Raw genomic sequence first — 8,615 nt, forward strand, 5'->3', positions numbered from 1 at the left:
CATGCCTTTCTAATTAACATATTTTAAACTCACCTATTGAATAAAGAATAGGCTTCCTACAAAGATGAGTAGATGACTAAACTCAAGACCTTCCTCTTCTTCCAGCAATGATCTATCGGTCCATTCCAAATCCCATATCTGCAGAAACATCAGTCACATTGGGTCAGAAACCTCACTCTGGGCATAGAGTTATCCTAGCATCCATCTCATTATTAGTGGATTTGCCGGCCTTCCCCACTAGTCTTTAAGGCCCTTGTCGGCAGGACTCACAGTTGTATAACTAGAGCTATGGGAAGAGGCTGGCACAGAAAAGGTGCCTAGTAACGTTGGCTGGGGCTGAACTCAGCTCAACTCAGCTCCGACAGAGACGTTGCTCCCATCCCAGCTGCGTGTTGAGATAGAGTACAGTCTCTTCCTAAGGGCTGCTACCTACTGCCACGGGATCTGTCAGCTTCAACATTTTAATTTCTCCACTCCCACTAGCACCACCTGCTTCAAAATTTTCATGTGGTTTTAGCACTAATTTAGTGAAGACAAACTGCGCCCAATATTTGGATTTCAGACTGACTTCTAATCACTACATAAAATGACATATTTTTACCATACGGTGAAAATAATAGCAAAAATGGTTATTGATAATGAAATTAATTTTCTCTTGGGCCTCTGTGGCAAAGCACATGATTTTAATGTTTATCTTAGATCAGCCCAGTGACCCTGGCTGGTATGTTGTACCATCAGGCGCTTTAGGAAACTGAAAACTTGAATCGTTACTTCCCACACCACTCGCCCCAGTTTAGCAGGCTGGCATTTCACATCTAGAGTCTTATTTTAAAAAGAGACAGAGCAAACTTCACATCTCAAAAGTTCATTAACAAAGTCTCACAATTAAGAGAACAGCTCTGTGACTCATTTTTGGATACCCGTGTGGAAATAACAACTCCTCCCTCTGCTGAGAAACGTCTTGAACAAGTGCGTGAGAACCACAGGAAGTAATACAGATCCCAGCTGGTGTCAGCACAGTCTAGAAAAAGAGAGCACTCCCCCTCGGGACTGTGTGGTTCTCCTGGGCAGTGCCACCGCTTCTGGTCCCCGTTCTCCCGAAACAAAGTCTTGTGTGCACTTGGAAGGAACTGTTTCAAGGCGGCGTCAGTTTCTCCGGATGGCCTGGCTTCTACCCCGGCTTCTGAGTCACATGCGGGTTCAAGTCAAGAAGTACCCATACTGATGGTTTTGAGAAAGTGCACCCTAATAGGAAGTGGAGAGGTGATCAAACAGCGACAGCGTCCCCACTCATTAAAACAGCACTTCAGCCTTTCGTCGTAAAACAAAAGCTGTCTCAGGTGGATACTTTAGAATGGCAGCCTATCAACAGGTGTCTCTGAAATGAGTCCTATGAAACACTCAATCCTCAGTCCCTCGCCCTCTGAAATTAAAGATAATGAACCATTCCGCTCTGTAAGAGAACCCCAATGCTGCGCTCCCCAAGGTGCCCAGAGACTGCGTGAGGACCTGGGCCAGACCGGAACCCCCACCTAAGGCACGGCCGTCGGTCCCCGAGCGAGCGAGCGTCCCTCCCGGGGCACGTCCCCGCAGGTCCCCCTGACCCCCGTCCCGCACAGCGCAGCGGGGCGCGTCCCTGCTCTGGGAGGAGTGGGGAGGATAAAAGAGGACCCGAGGAGAGAAAACGAACCAGCACCCGGAGCGAGCGTACGAACCGAGGAGCCCCTCTCCTGCCCCGGCGCCGGTCCCGCGCTGGCGCCGCGATGGGGACGGACACTTGTCGCGCGACTCCCGGCGGCTCCCACGGCCGCCCGAGCTCCGCGCCGCCGCATCTGGGCGCCGCCGGCCCAACCCCCGCCGCTTCGGAAGCGATCGCAGCTGGGGACCAGGCCCCGCCCCGGGGTGACAGCGCTGGGGCGCGGCGGCCGCAGGCTCCCCGTGCGCTGCTTCCCGCCCAGCGAGGAGTCAGAGCGCTCCCGACTGCCCGGAACCGGGCCACGCTTTAGCCTGTCCCGCGCGCCCCCACAGGCCGGGTTAGTGGGGTGTCTGCCGCACGGGGCACTTCTTCCGTTCATCCTGTGGTCCCCGCGCAAGAGCGCGCCGGACTTTCCCCGGGAATCCCCGCAGCGCTGGTGACATTTGCAGTCCGGTGCGTTTCCGCGGCAAGACGCTCGAAGCCGTTTCTGAGCGTGGGTGTGGCTGCGAGAGGCCGCGGCCGGTCCTGCTCCAGCGGCGACCCGCGAGGCGCCGAGCAAGGAGGCAGCGGGTCACCCTGAGACTCGGCACCGCCTTCCCAGCACCCACCTGGACTCAGCCCTCGAATCAGCCTCAGCACCTGCCCGGTTCATTCATTCACTGAACACCAGTTCAGCGTCTGCTTCAGTGCTGAGAATACTGTGGGCAAAAATACTGTGGCCAAGACCCTGCTCTCGACGCCCTGGCATTTCAGTGGGGAGAGAGAAACAGAGAAGGTGCGCATCGTGCGAGGTGGTGGCAAAGTACCTTCAAAAACAAGGCTGAGGCTTAAAAGGAAGTGCTCAAAAAAGAAAAAGAAAAAAGAAAAATACAAATCCTGTATTGATGGGGCAATGTCAAAAACACAGGAACCAACTGAAAAAGCTCCCAGTGGCCAAAGCTGGAACAATTCAAACAAATACAAAGAAAATAAAATAGTGTCGGATTGCAACCCAAAGCCAAAAATAGCCATGAATCCATACTGATATAAATGAATGATTCAATAAATAAATAAATAAATGGGAGAAAGAGACAAATCTCCTGTGCAGAAGAATTTCAAATAATTTATGTAGATACTCCACCCTCAAGAAAGAGAAGAATAACTCTTTGCTCTTTAAGCGTGGACTATGCATAGTGACTTCTTTCAGAAAAGTACAATATGGAAAGGAGGGAGAAAGAGTAGCTTTATAAACAGACAATACCTCAGCCAGGTGCTCAAGGTCAACATGACAGTCATGAATCCTATTGGTGACATATACGCTTGATATGATGTGAGGAAAACGGCAATGTTACCTCTGTGGTCTTCCTCCCCAAAACTCATAACCCCAGTTATCTTGAGAAAAATATCAAACAAATTTCAATAGTGGGACATACCTGACCAGTATTTCTCAAAGCTGTCAAGGTCATCAAAAACAAGGAAAGTCCGAAAAACTGTCACAGCCTAGAACTGCCACATGAAAACGAAATGTAAGGTGTATCTTGGATGGGATTGTGGGATAGAAAAAGGACATTAGGTAAAAACTAAGGAAATTCAAATAAAGCATGGACTTTCATTATTAATAAGTACCAAGATTGTTTTATTAGTTGTGATGAGTGTACCACACTAATGTAAGATGGTACAATAGAGAAACCTGGGAATGGAATTTATGGGAATTCTCTGTACTACCTTAGCAATTTTTCTGCAAATCTAAAACTGTTCTAAAAGAACACAGTTAATTTTTTAAGAAAGTAAAATAAGAGGGATGGGTGCTGTATTTTTAAAAATGGGTTTATTGTAAGGCTCTAGATAAGAAAGTTATTGAGGGAGGAGAGTAGGTGGATATTTGGAATACGACCATTTCAAGCCTAGGGATCTGCAGATGTAAAGACCCTGAGGCAGAAGCATGCTTGGCTTCTTGGAGAAACGTCACTGCGGGCAGAACAGAAAGAGTGGGGGAAGAGTGACAGCAGTGGGGTTAGGAGAGGGAACACAGCATGTAGGGCCTTGGTGGTCATGATAGTCCAATGTTAATTTCACATTGAGATGAGAAGGTTGAAGAATTTTTAGCAGAGGAGCTAAATAATGAGGCTTTTTAAAAAAATCCAGTTATGTTGAGGATAGATTAAGGGACAAAGATAAAAGCAGATCAACAAGTTAGGAAGCTGTGATGATTAATTAGTTGTGTCAACTTGACTGGGTCATGAGCTGCCCAGATATTCGGTTAAACGTTATTTTTGGTGTGTCTGTGAGGGTATTTCCTGATGAGATTAACATTTAAATGGGTAGACCGAGTAAAGCAGATAGCCCTTCCTGATTGGGGGAGAGGGGTGTGATCATTCACTGGAGGCCTGAATGGAACAAAAAGGCTGAGTAGGTAAGCTATCTCTGCTTGACTGTCTTTGAAATGAAGCATTAGTCTTCTCCTGCCTTTGACCTTGGACTGAGACTGGACTCAGACACCATTGGCTCTTCTGCTTCTCAGGCTTCAGACTCAAACTAGAACTAGGCCATCAGCTCTTCTGGGTCTCCAGCTTGCTGTCCACTGACCTTGGGGCTTCTCAGCCTCTGTAATTGTATGAGCCAATTCCTTACAATATATATATTTGATCTCTTTATATAGAGACAGATATCTACCTGTCTATTAATATATGCATATATACTATTTATTCTATTTCTCTGGCTAGCCCTGACTAATACAAAGCCATAGCAGTAAAGCTGGTGAGAAGTGGTCAGGTTCTGGATATGTTCCCAAGGAGAGGCTGACAGGACTTGCTGATTAATTGGATATAGGCATGAGAGAGAAAGAGGAGCCAAAGGTAAGTCGAGGTTTTACTCAGAGCAGGTTGGGCATGATGGCTCACTTCTATAATCTCAGCACTATGGGAGGCTGAGGCAGGAAGAGTGCTTGAGGCCAGGAGTTCAAGATCAGCCTGGGCAACATATCAAGACCCCATCTCTACAAAAAAATAACACTGCCTTTAATAAAACCAAAAAAATTTTTTTTTAATTTTTTAAAACTGTTTTTACTCAGAGCAACTAGAAGGAAAGAATCTTGTGCTGAGATGGGGAAGAATACCTGAGAAATAAGGTGGGGATGGTGGGGGAGGGAAGGATTGTTGGGGAGTAAGAGTTCTATTTTGGACACTTTAAGTTTGGAATTGTCAAATTGCCACAAAGGCAATTGGTCAGATGAGTCTGGGATGATGGTGTACATTTGGAGATCTTCAGCACATAGATGGTGTGCAGATAGAATCAAGATGTCTGAAGTCTGAGTCCAGGGACACACCAAAGTTCAGAGGTCAGGAAGATGAAGAATCAGGAAAGGAGAATGAGAAGGCATGATCAGCGAGATAGGAGGTAAACCAAGAGAGATAGTGTTCCAGAAATCAAGTAAAAAAAATGTTTCGAGAAAGAATGAGTAACTATCAAATGCTGCTAAAGTGGGTAAAATTAGAACTAGAAACTGAGCAATGGGCCTGGCCATGCAGAGGTCAATGGTGAACTTGATAAGAGGAGTTTTGGTGGTACAGTGACCAAAGACTGTTTGGAGTGAGCTCAGAGAGAATAAAAAGAGTAAATGGAAACAGAAATGGAGCAGAAACTGGAAGGAACCATATGGACAAAGGAGGTATTTTTTAATTAAAAGATATACATGTTTGTGTGCTCATGGGCATGAACCAAAAGGGAAGGAACAAGTGATGATGCAGGGGACAAAGGGATACTTGCCAGAACAAAGTTTCAAGCAGATGAATGGGTGTGGGATCCCATGAACAAATGGAAAGTTGGGGTTAAATGGAAAAAGAGAGCGTGCATCCCTGGTAATGGGAGGGGAGTCAGAATGTATGACACAGATGCTGGTAAATGTGGGGACAGGAACATGCTTTATCAATGAAATACAGAGCAAAATCATCAGCTAAGGATGACGAGTGGAGAGGAAGTTTGAGCAGAGAAGAGAAAGTATGAAATAGTCATCCAGGACAGTGAGAAAGTAAATGGACTTGGAAAATAGAGTTGGGTTGTTGGATAGCAGTAAAGGCTCGTTCAAGGTCAGGAAGCGTGAATGTGAAAGACAGTCAGTTGGTACAGCCATGTGCTCTCCCCAGCTTCATCTACCTACTTGGGTACAAACAGAACTAGGCAGAGATCTACATGGAACCAAAGTTTGGAGTTGCCAGGTGAGTGCCAGGGGAGAGAGAGGGTATATGCAAGAGAATGATTATTATGAAGGACCATGGCATCTAAACCAGGTAGGTGGGGAAGAGAGAATGTGAAGACAGTTTTGAGGCAAAATGAAAAGGTATTGGGAATCAATGGATTGGTAGTTCCAGGGGATTGAGAAATTATTGCAGTTGGGAGACAGAATGATTTAGTTGGAAAAATGCAAGGTGGTTATCAGAGTGAGATGTTTGAGACTGGTATTGTGGAAGTATGCACATAATGATAACGACAAGATTTAGAATATGGCCAATCTGGATTCTCCTACACAATTGCTCTGCCCCACCCAGCTGAACACTGCAGGTGTGCTTGTTTTGTAAATTTTTCTGGAGACGTTGGCTCTCACCTCCAGTCTGGACTTTTTGAGAGATGAGGACTAAGGAGGGCCTTAGGGCAAGACCCAGATGAAACAGGGCAGAAGAGGGGCATGGCGGCTGTGTGAAGATTTGTCACCTACGGCCATCATCCTGCACACTACTGCCATTCCTTATGCGTGCAAGCCTCCTAAACCCATGGAATCCCAGGGCTGGAAGGTCATCTAGCCCAGCCACCCCTGTGAGAAGCAAGTCCTCCATGGCCCTCAGCCACATGAGTCATTCCACATCCCTGCACCATGTAGTAATCACCAACCACCATTGCTTTTTCATGCTAGCGTGAGAACTCCTTGAAGACAGAGAATATGCTTAAGATTTTTGTATTATTGCGATAAGATATATAAAACATAAAATTTACCATTGTAACCATTTTAAGGTATACAGTTTTGTGGCATTAAGTACAGGTACATTCACATTGCCTTGTAACTATCAACTGCTGTCCATCTCCTGAAATTTTTTAACTTCCCCCACTGAAATTTTATACCCATTAAACACAAACTCCATATTCTCCCCTCCCCCATCCCTTTCTACTTTTTTTTCTTTGCTTACATTGCCTCCCTAACGCCTCCCCCACTCAGGCCTTAGTAACCTCCATTCTACTCTCTCTTTCTGGGTTCTACTTTTTTAGATGCCACATGTAAGTGTGATCATGCAGTAGTCGGCTCTCTGTGCCTGGCTTATTTCGCTTAACATGGTGTCCTCCAGGTCCATTTAAGTCATTATAAATGACAGGATTTCCTTCTTTTGTAAGGCTGAATAGTACTCCATGGTGTTTAGATAGCACATTTTCTTTGTCCATTCATCCACTGTTGGACACTCAGGTTGATTCCATACCTTGGCTATTGTGAATAGTGCTGCAGCGAACACAGATGTGCAGATACCTTAACATACTGACTTCATATTCTTTGGATATATACCCAGTAGTGGACTTGCTAGACCCCACCATTCTGCTTTCTGCCTCAGTGAATTTGACTACTCTACTTCATATACATCGAATTATACAATATTTGCCCTTTTGTGACTGGCTTATTTCACTTACATTATGTCTTTAATGTTTATCCACCTTGTAGCATGTGTCAGAATTTCCTTCCTTTTTAAGGCTGAATAATATTTCATTGTATGTGTATACCAGATTTTGTTTATTCATTCATCTGTTAATGGACTCCTTGGTTGCTTCCACCTTTGGCTATTTCAAATAATGCTGCTATGACTATGGATATACAAATATCTGAGTCCCTGCTTTCATTTTTGAGGTGTATATAACCAGAAGTGGAATTGCAGGACCATATGGCAATTTTACATTTAATTTTTTGTAGAATCATCAGACTATTTTCCACAGTAGTTGCACCATTTTACATTCATACCAGCAATGCACACGGTTTGCAATTTCTTCACCTCCTTGCCAACATTTATTTTTCTTAGGCGATCAGTAATTTCTCTCTATTTCATACCCCGCAGAGCACATGATGTTGTGTGAGTAATTTACTAACCTTGCTGTTAACCCAGTCGAAAAGGGAAATGAGGTTAAATGAAGCAACTTGGGCTCAGCAACCCCAGCCAGCACATCTTGTTCTAGATCTTCACTGTACATTACCATCGCCACATGTGGCTAATTAAATCTAAATTAATTAAATTTAAAATAAAATTTAGAATTCAGTTCCTCTGTCGCATTAGCCACCATAACTAGTGGCTACTATGTTGGACAGTGCAGAATAGAACATTTCTGTTATTGCAGACAGTTCTTAGGCAGCACTTTCTAGATCCTGGTAGCCACTTGTGCCTCGTCTCACAAATCATATTTGGATAAGCTTTTCCAGAACTAGCCAGCTTAAAATTTAAGTTAAAGATCCTTCTTTTAAGAGACAGGAAACGTGCTGCTTAGGAAGTCTCTGGCTCTTTTGCATGTCAACGGCTGCTACAAGCTCTCTAATTTTCATGTTTAAATATGATATTTGGACACTACTCAGTGGTCATGTGGTTCTGTTGCTCTTGAAGATTCCCTTTAGGAATGCAGACTTCCAACCCTATTTAAGTCGTCCTCTACATCATTCGACTCACTTTCCTACTAAACCGTAAGTTTCAATAAGGCAGGGATTGTGTCTGTTTCACTTACTACCCAAAACCTAGCACAGTACTTAGCACACTGGACAATCTCAATAAATATTTGTTGAAAGATGATTGAATAAACGACCAAAGTAAGCACCGAGCTCAGGGCCCTGAGATAGCCTTTTAGAGGAAGGCACCCAGACGTAACAAGATTTAGAATATATATCTAGCTCTCATATAGTTAGAAAAAGATTTTTTTTTTTTTT

The 8,615-nt window shown here is 44.6% G+C and overlaps 1 protein-coding gene across 2 annotated transcripts in view; it reads right to left on the reverse strand.

Annotated features, from left to right (window-relative positions):
• STX11 (syntaxin 11) overlaps positions 1-8,615 on the reverse strand; it is a 50,684-nt gene that overhangs the window by 27,003 nt on the left and 15,066 nt on the right. The window contains exons 1-2 of one of the 2 annotated variants that reach the window (XM_012655539.1): positions 2,305-2,327; positions 34-138 (exon numbers count right to left, since the gene is read on the reverse strand). The gene's annotated coding sequence lies outside the window, so the exon portion shown is untranslated. Of the gene's footprint in view, positions 1-33; positions 139-2,304; positions 2,328-8,615 lie in introns of those variants that run through there. The other variant, XM_012655538.1, reaches the window with a different exon arrangement.

Source organism: Propithecus coquereli, unplaced genomic scaffold (genome assembly GCF_000956105.1).
Source record: "Propithecus coquereli isolate 6110/MARCELLA unplaced genomic scaffold, Pcoq_1.0 Scaffold48, whole genome shotgun sequence".
Classification (NCBI taxonomy): domain Eukaryota; kingdom Metazoa; phylum Chordata; class Mammalia; order Primates; family Indriidae; genus Propithecus; species Propithecus coquereli.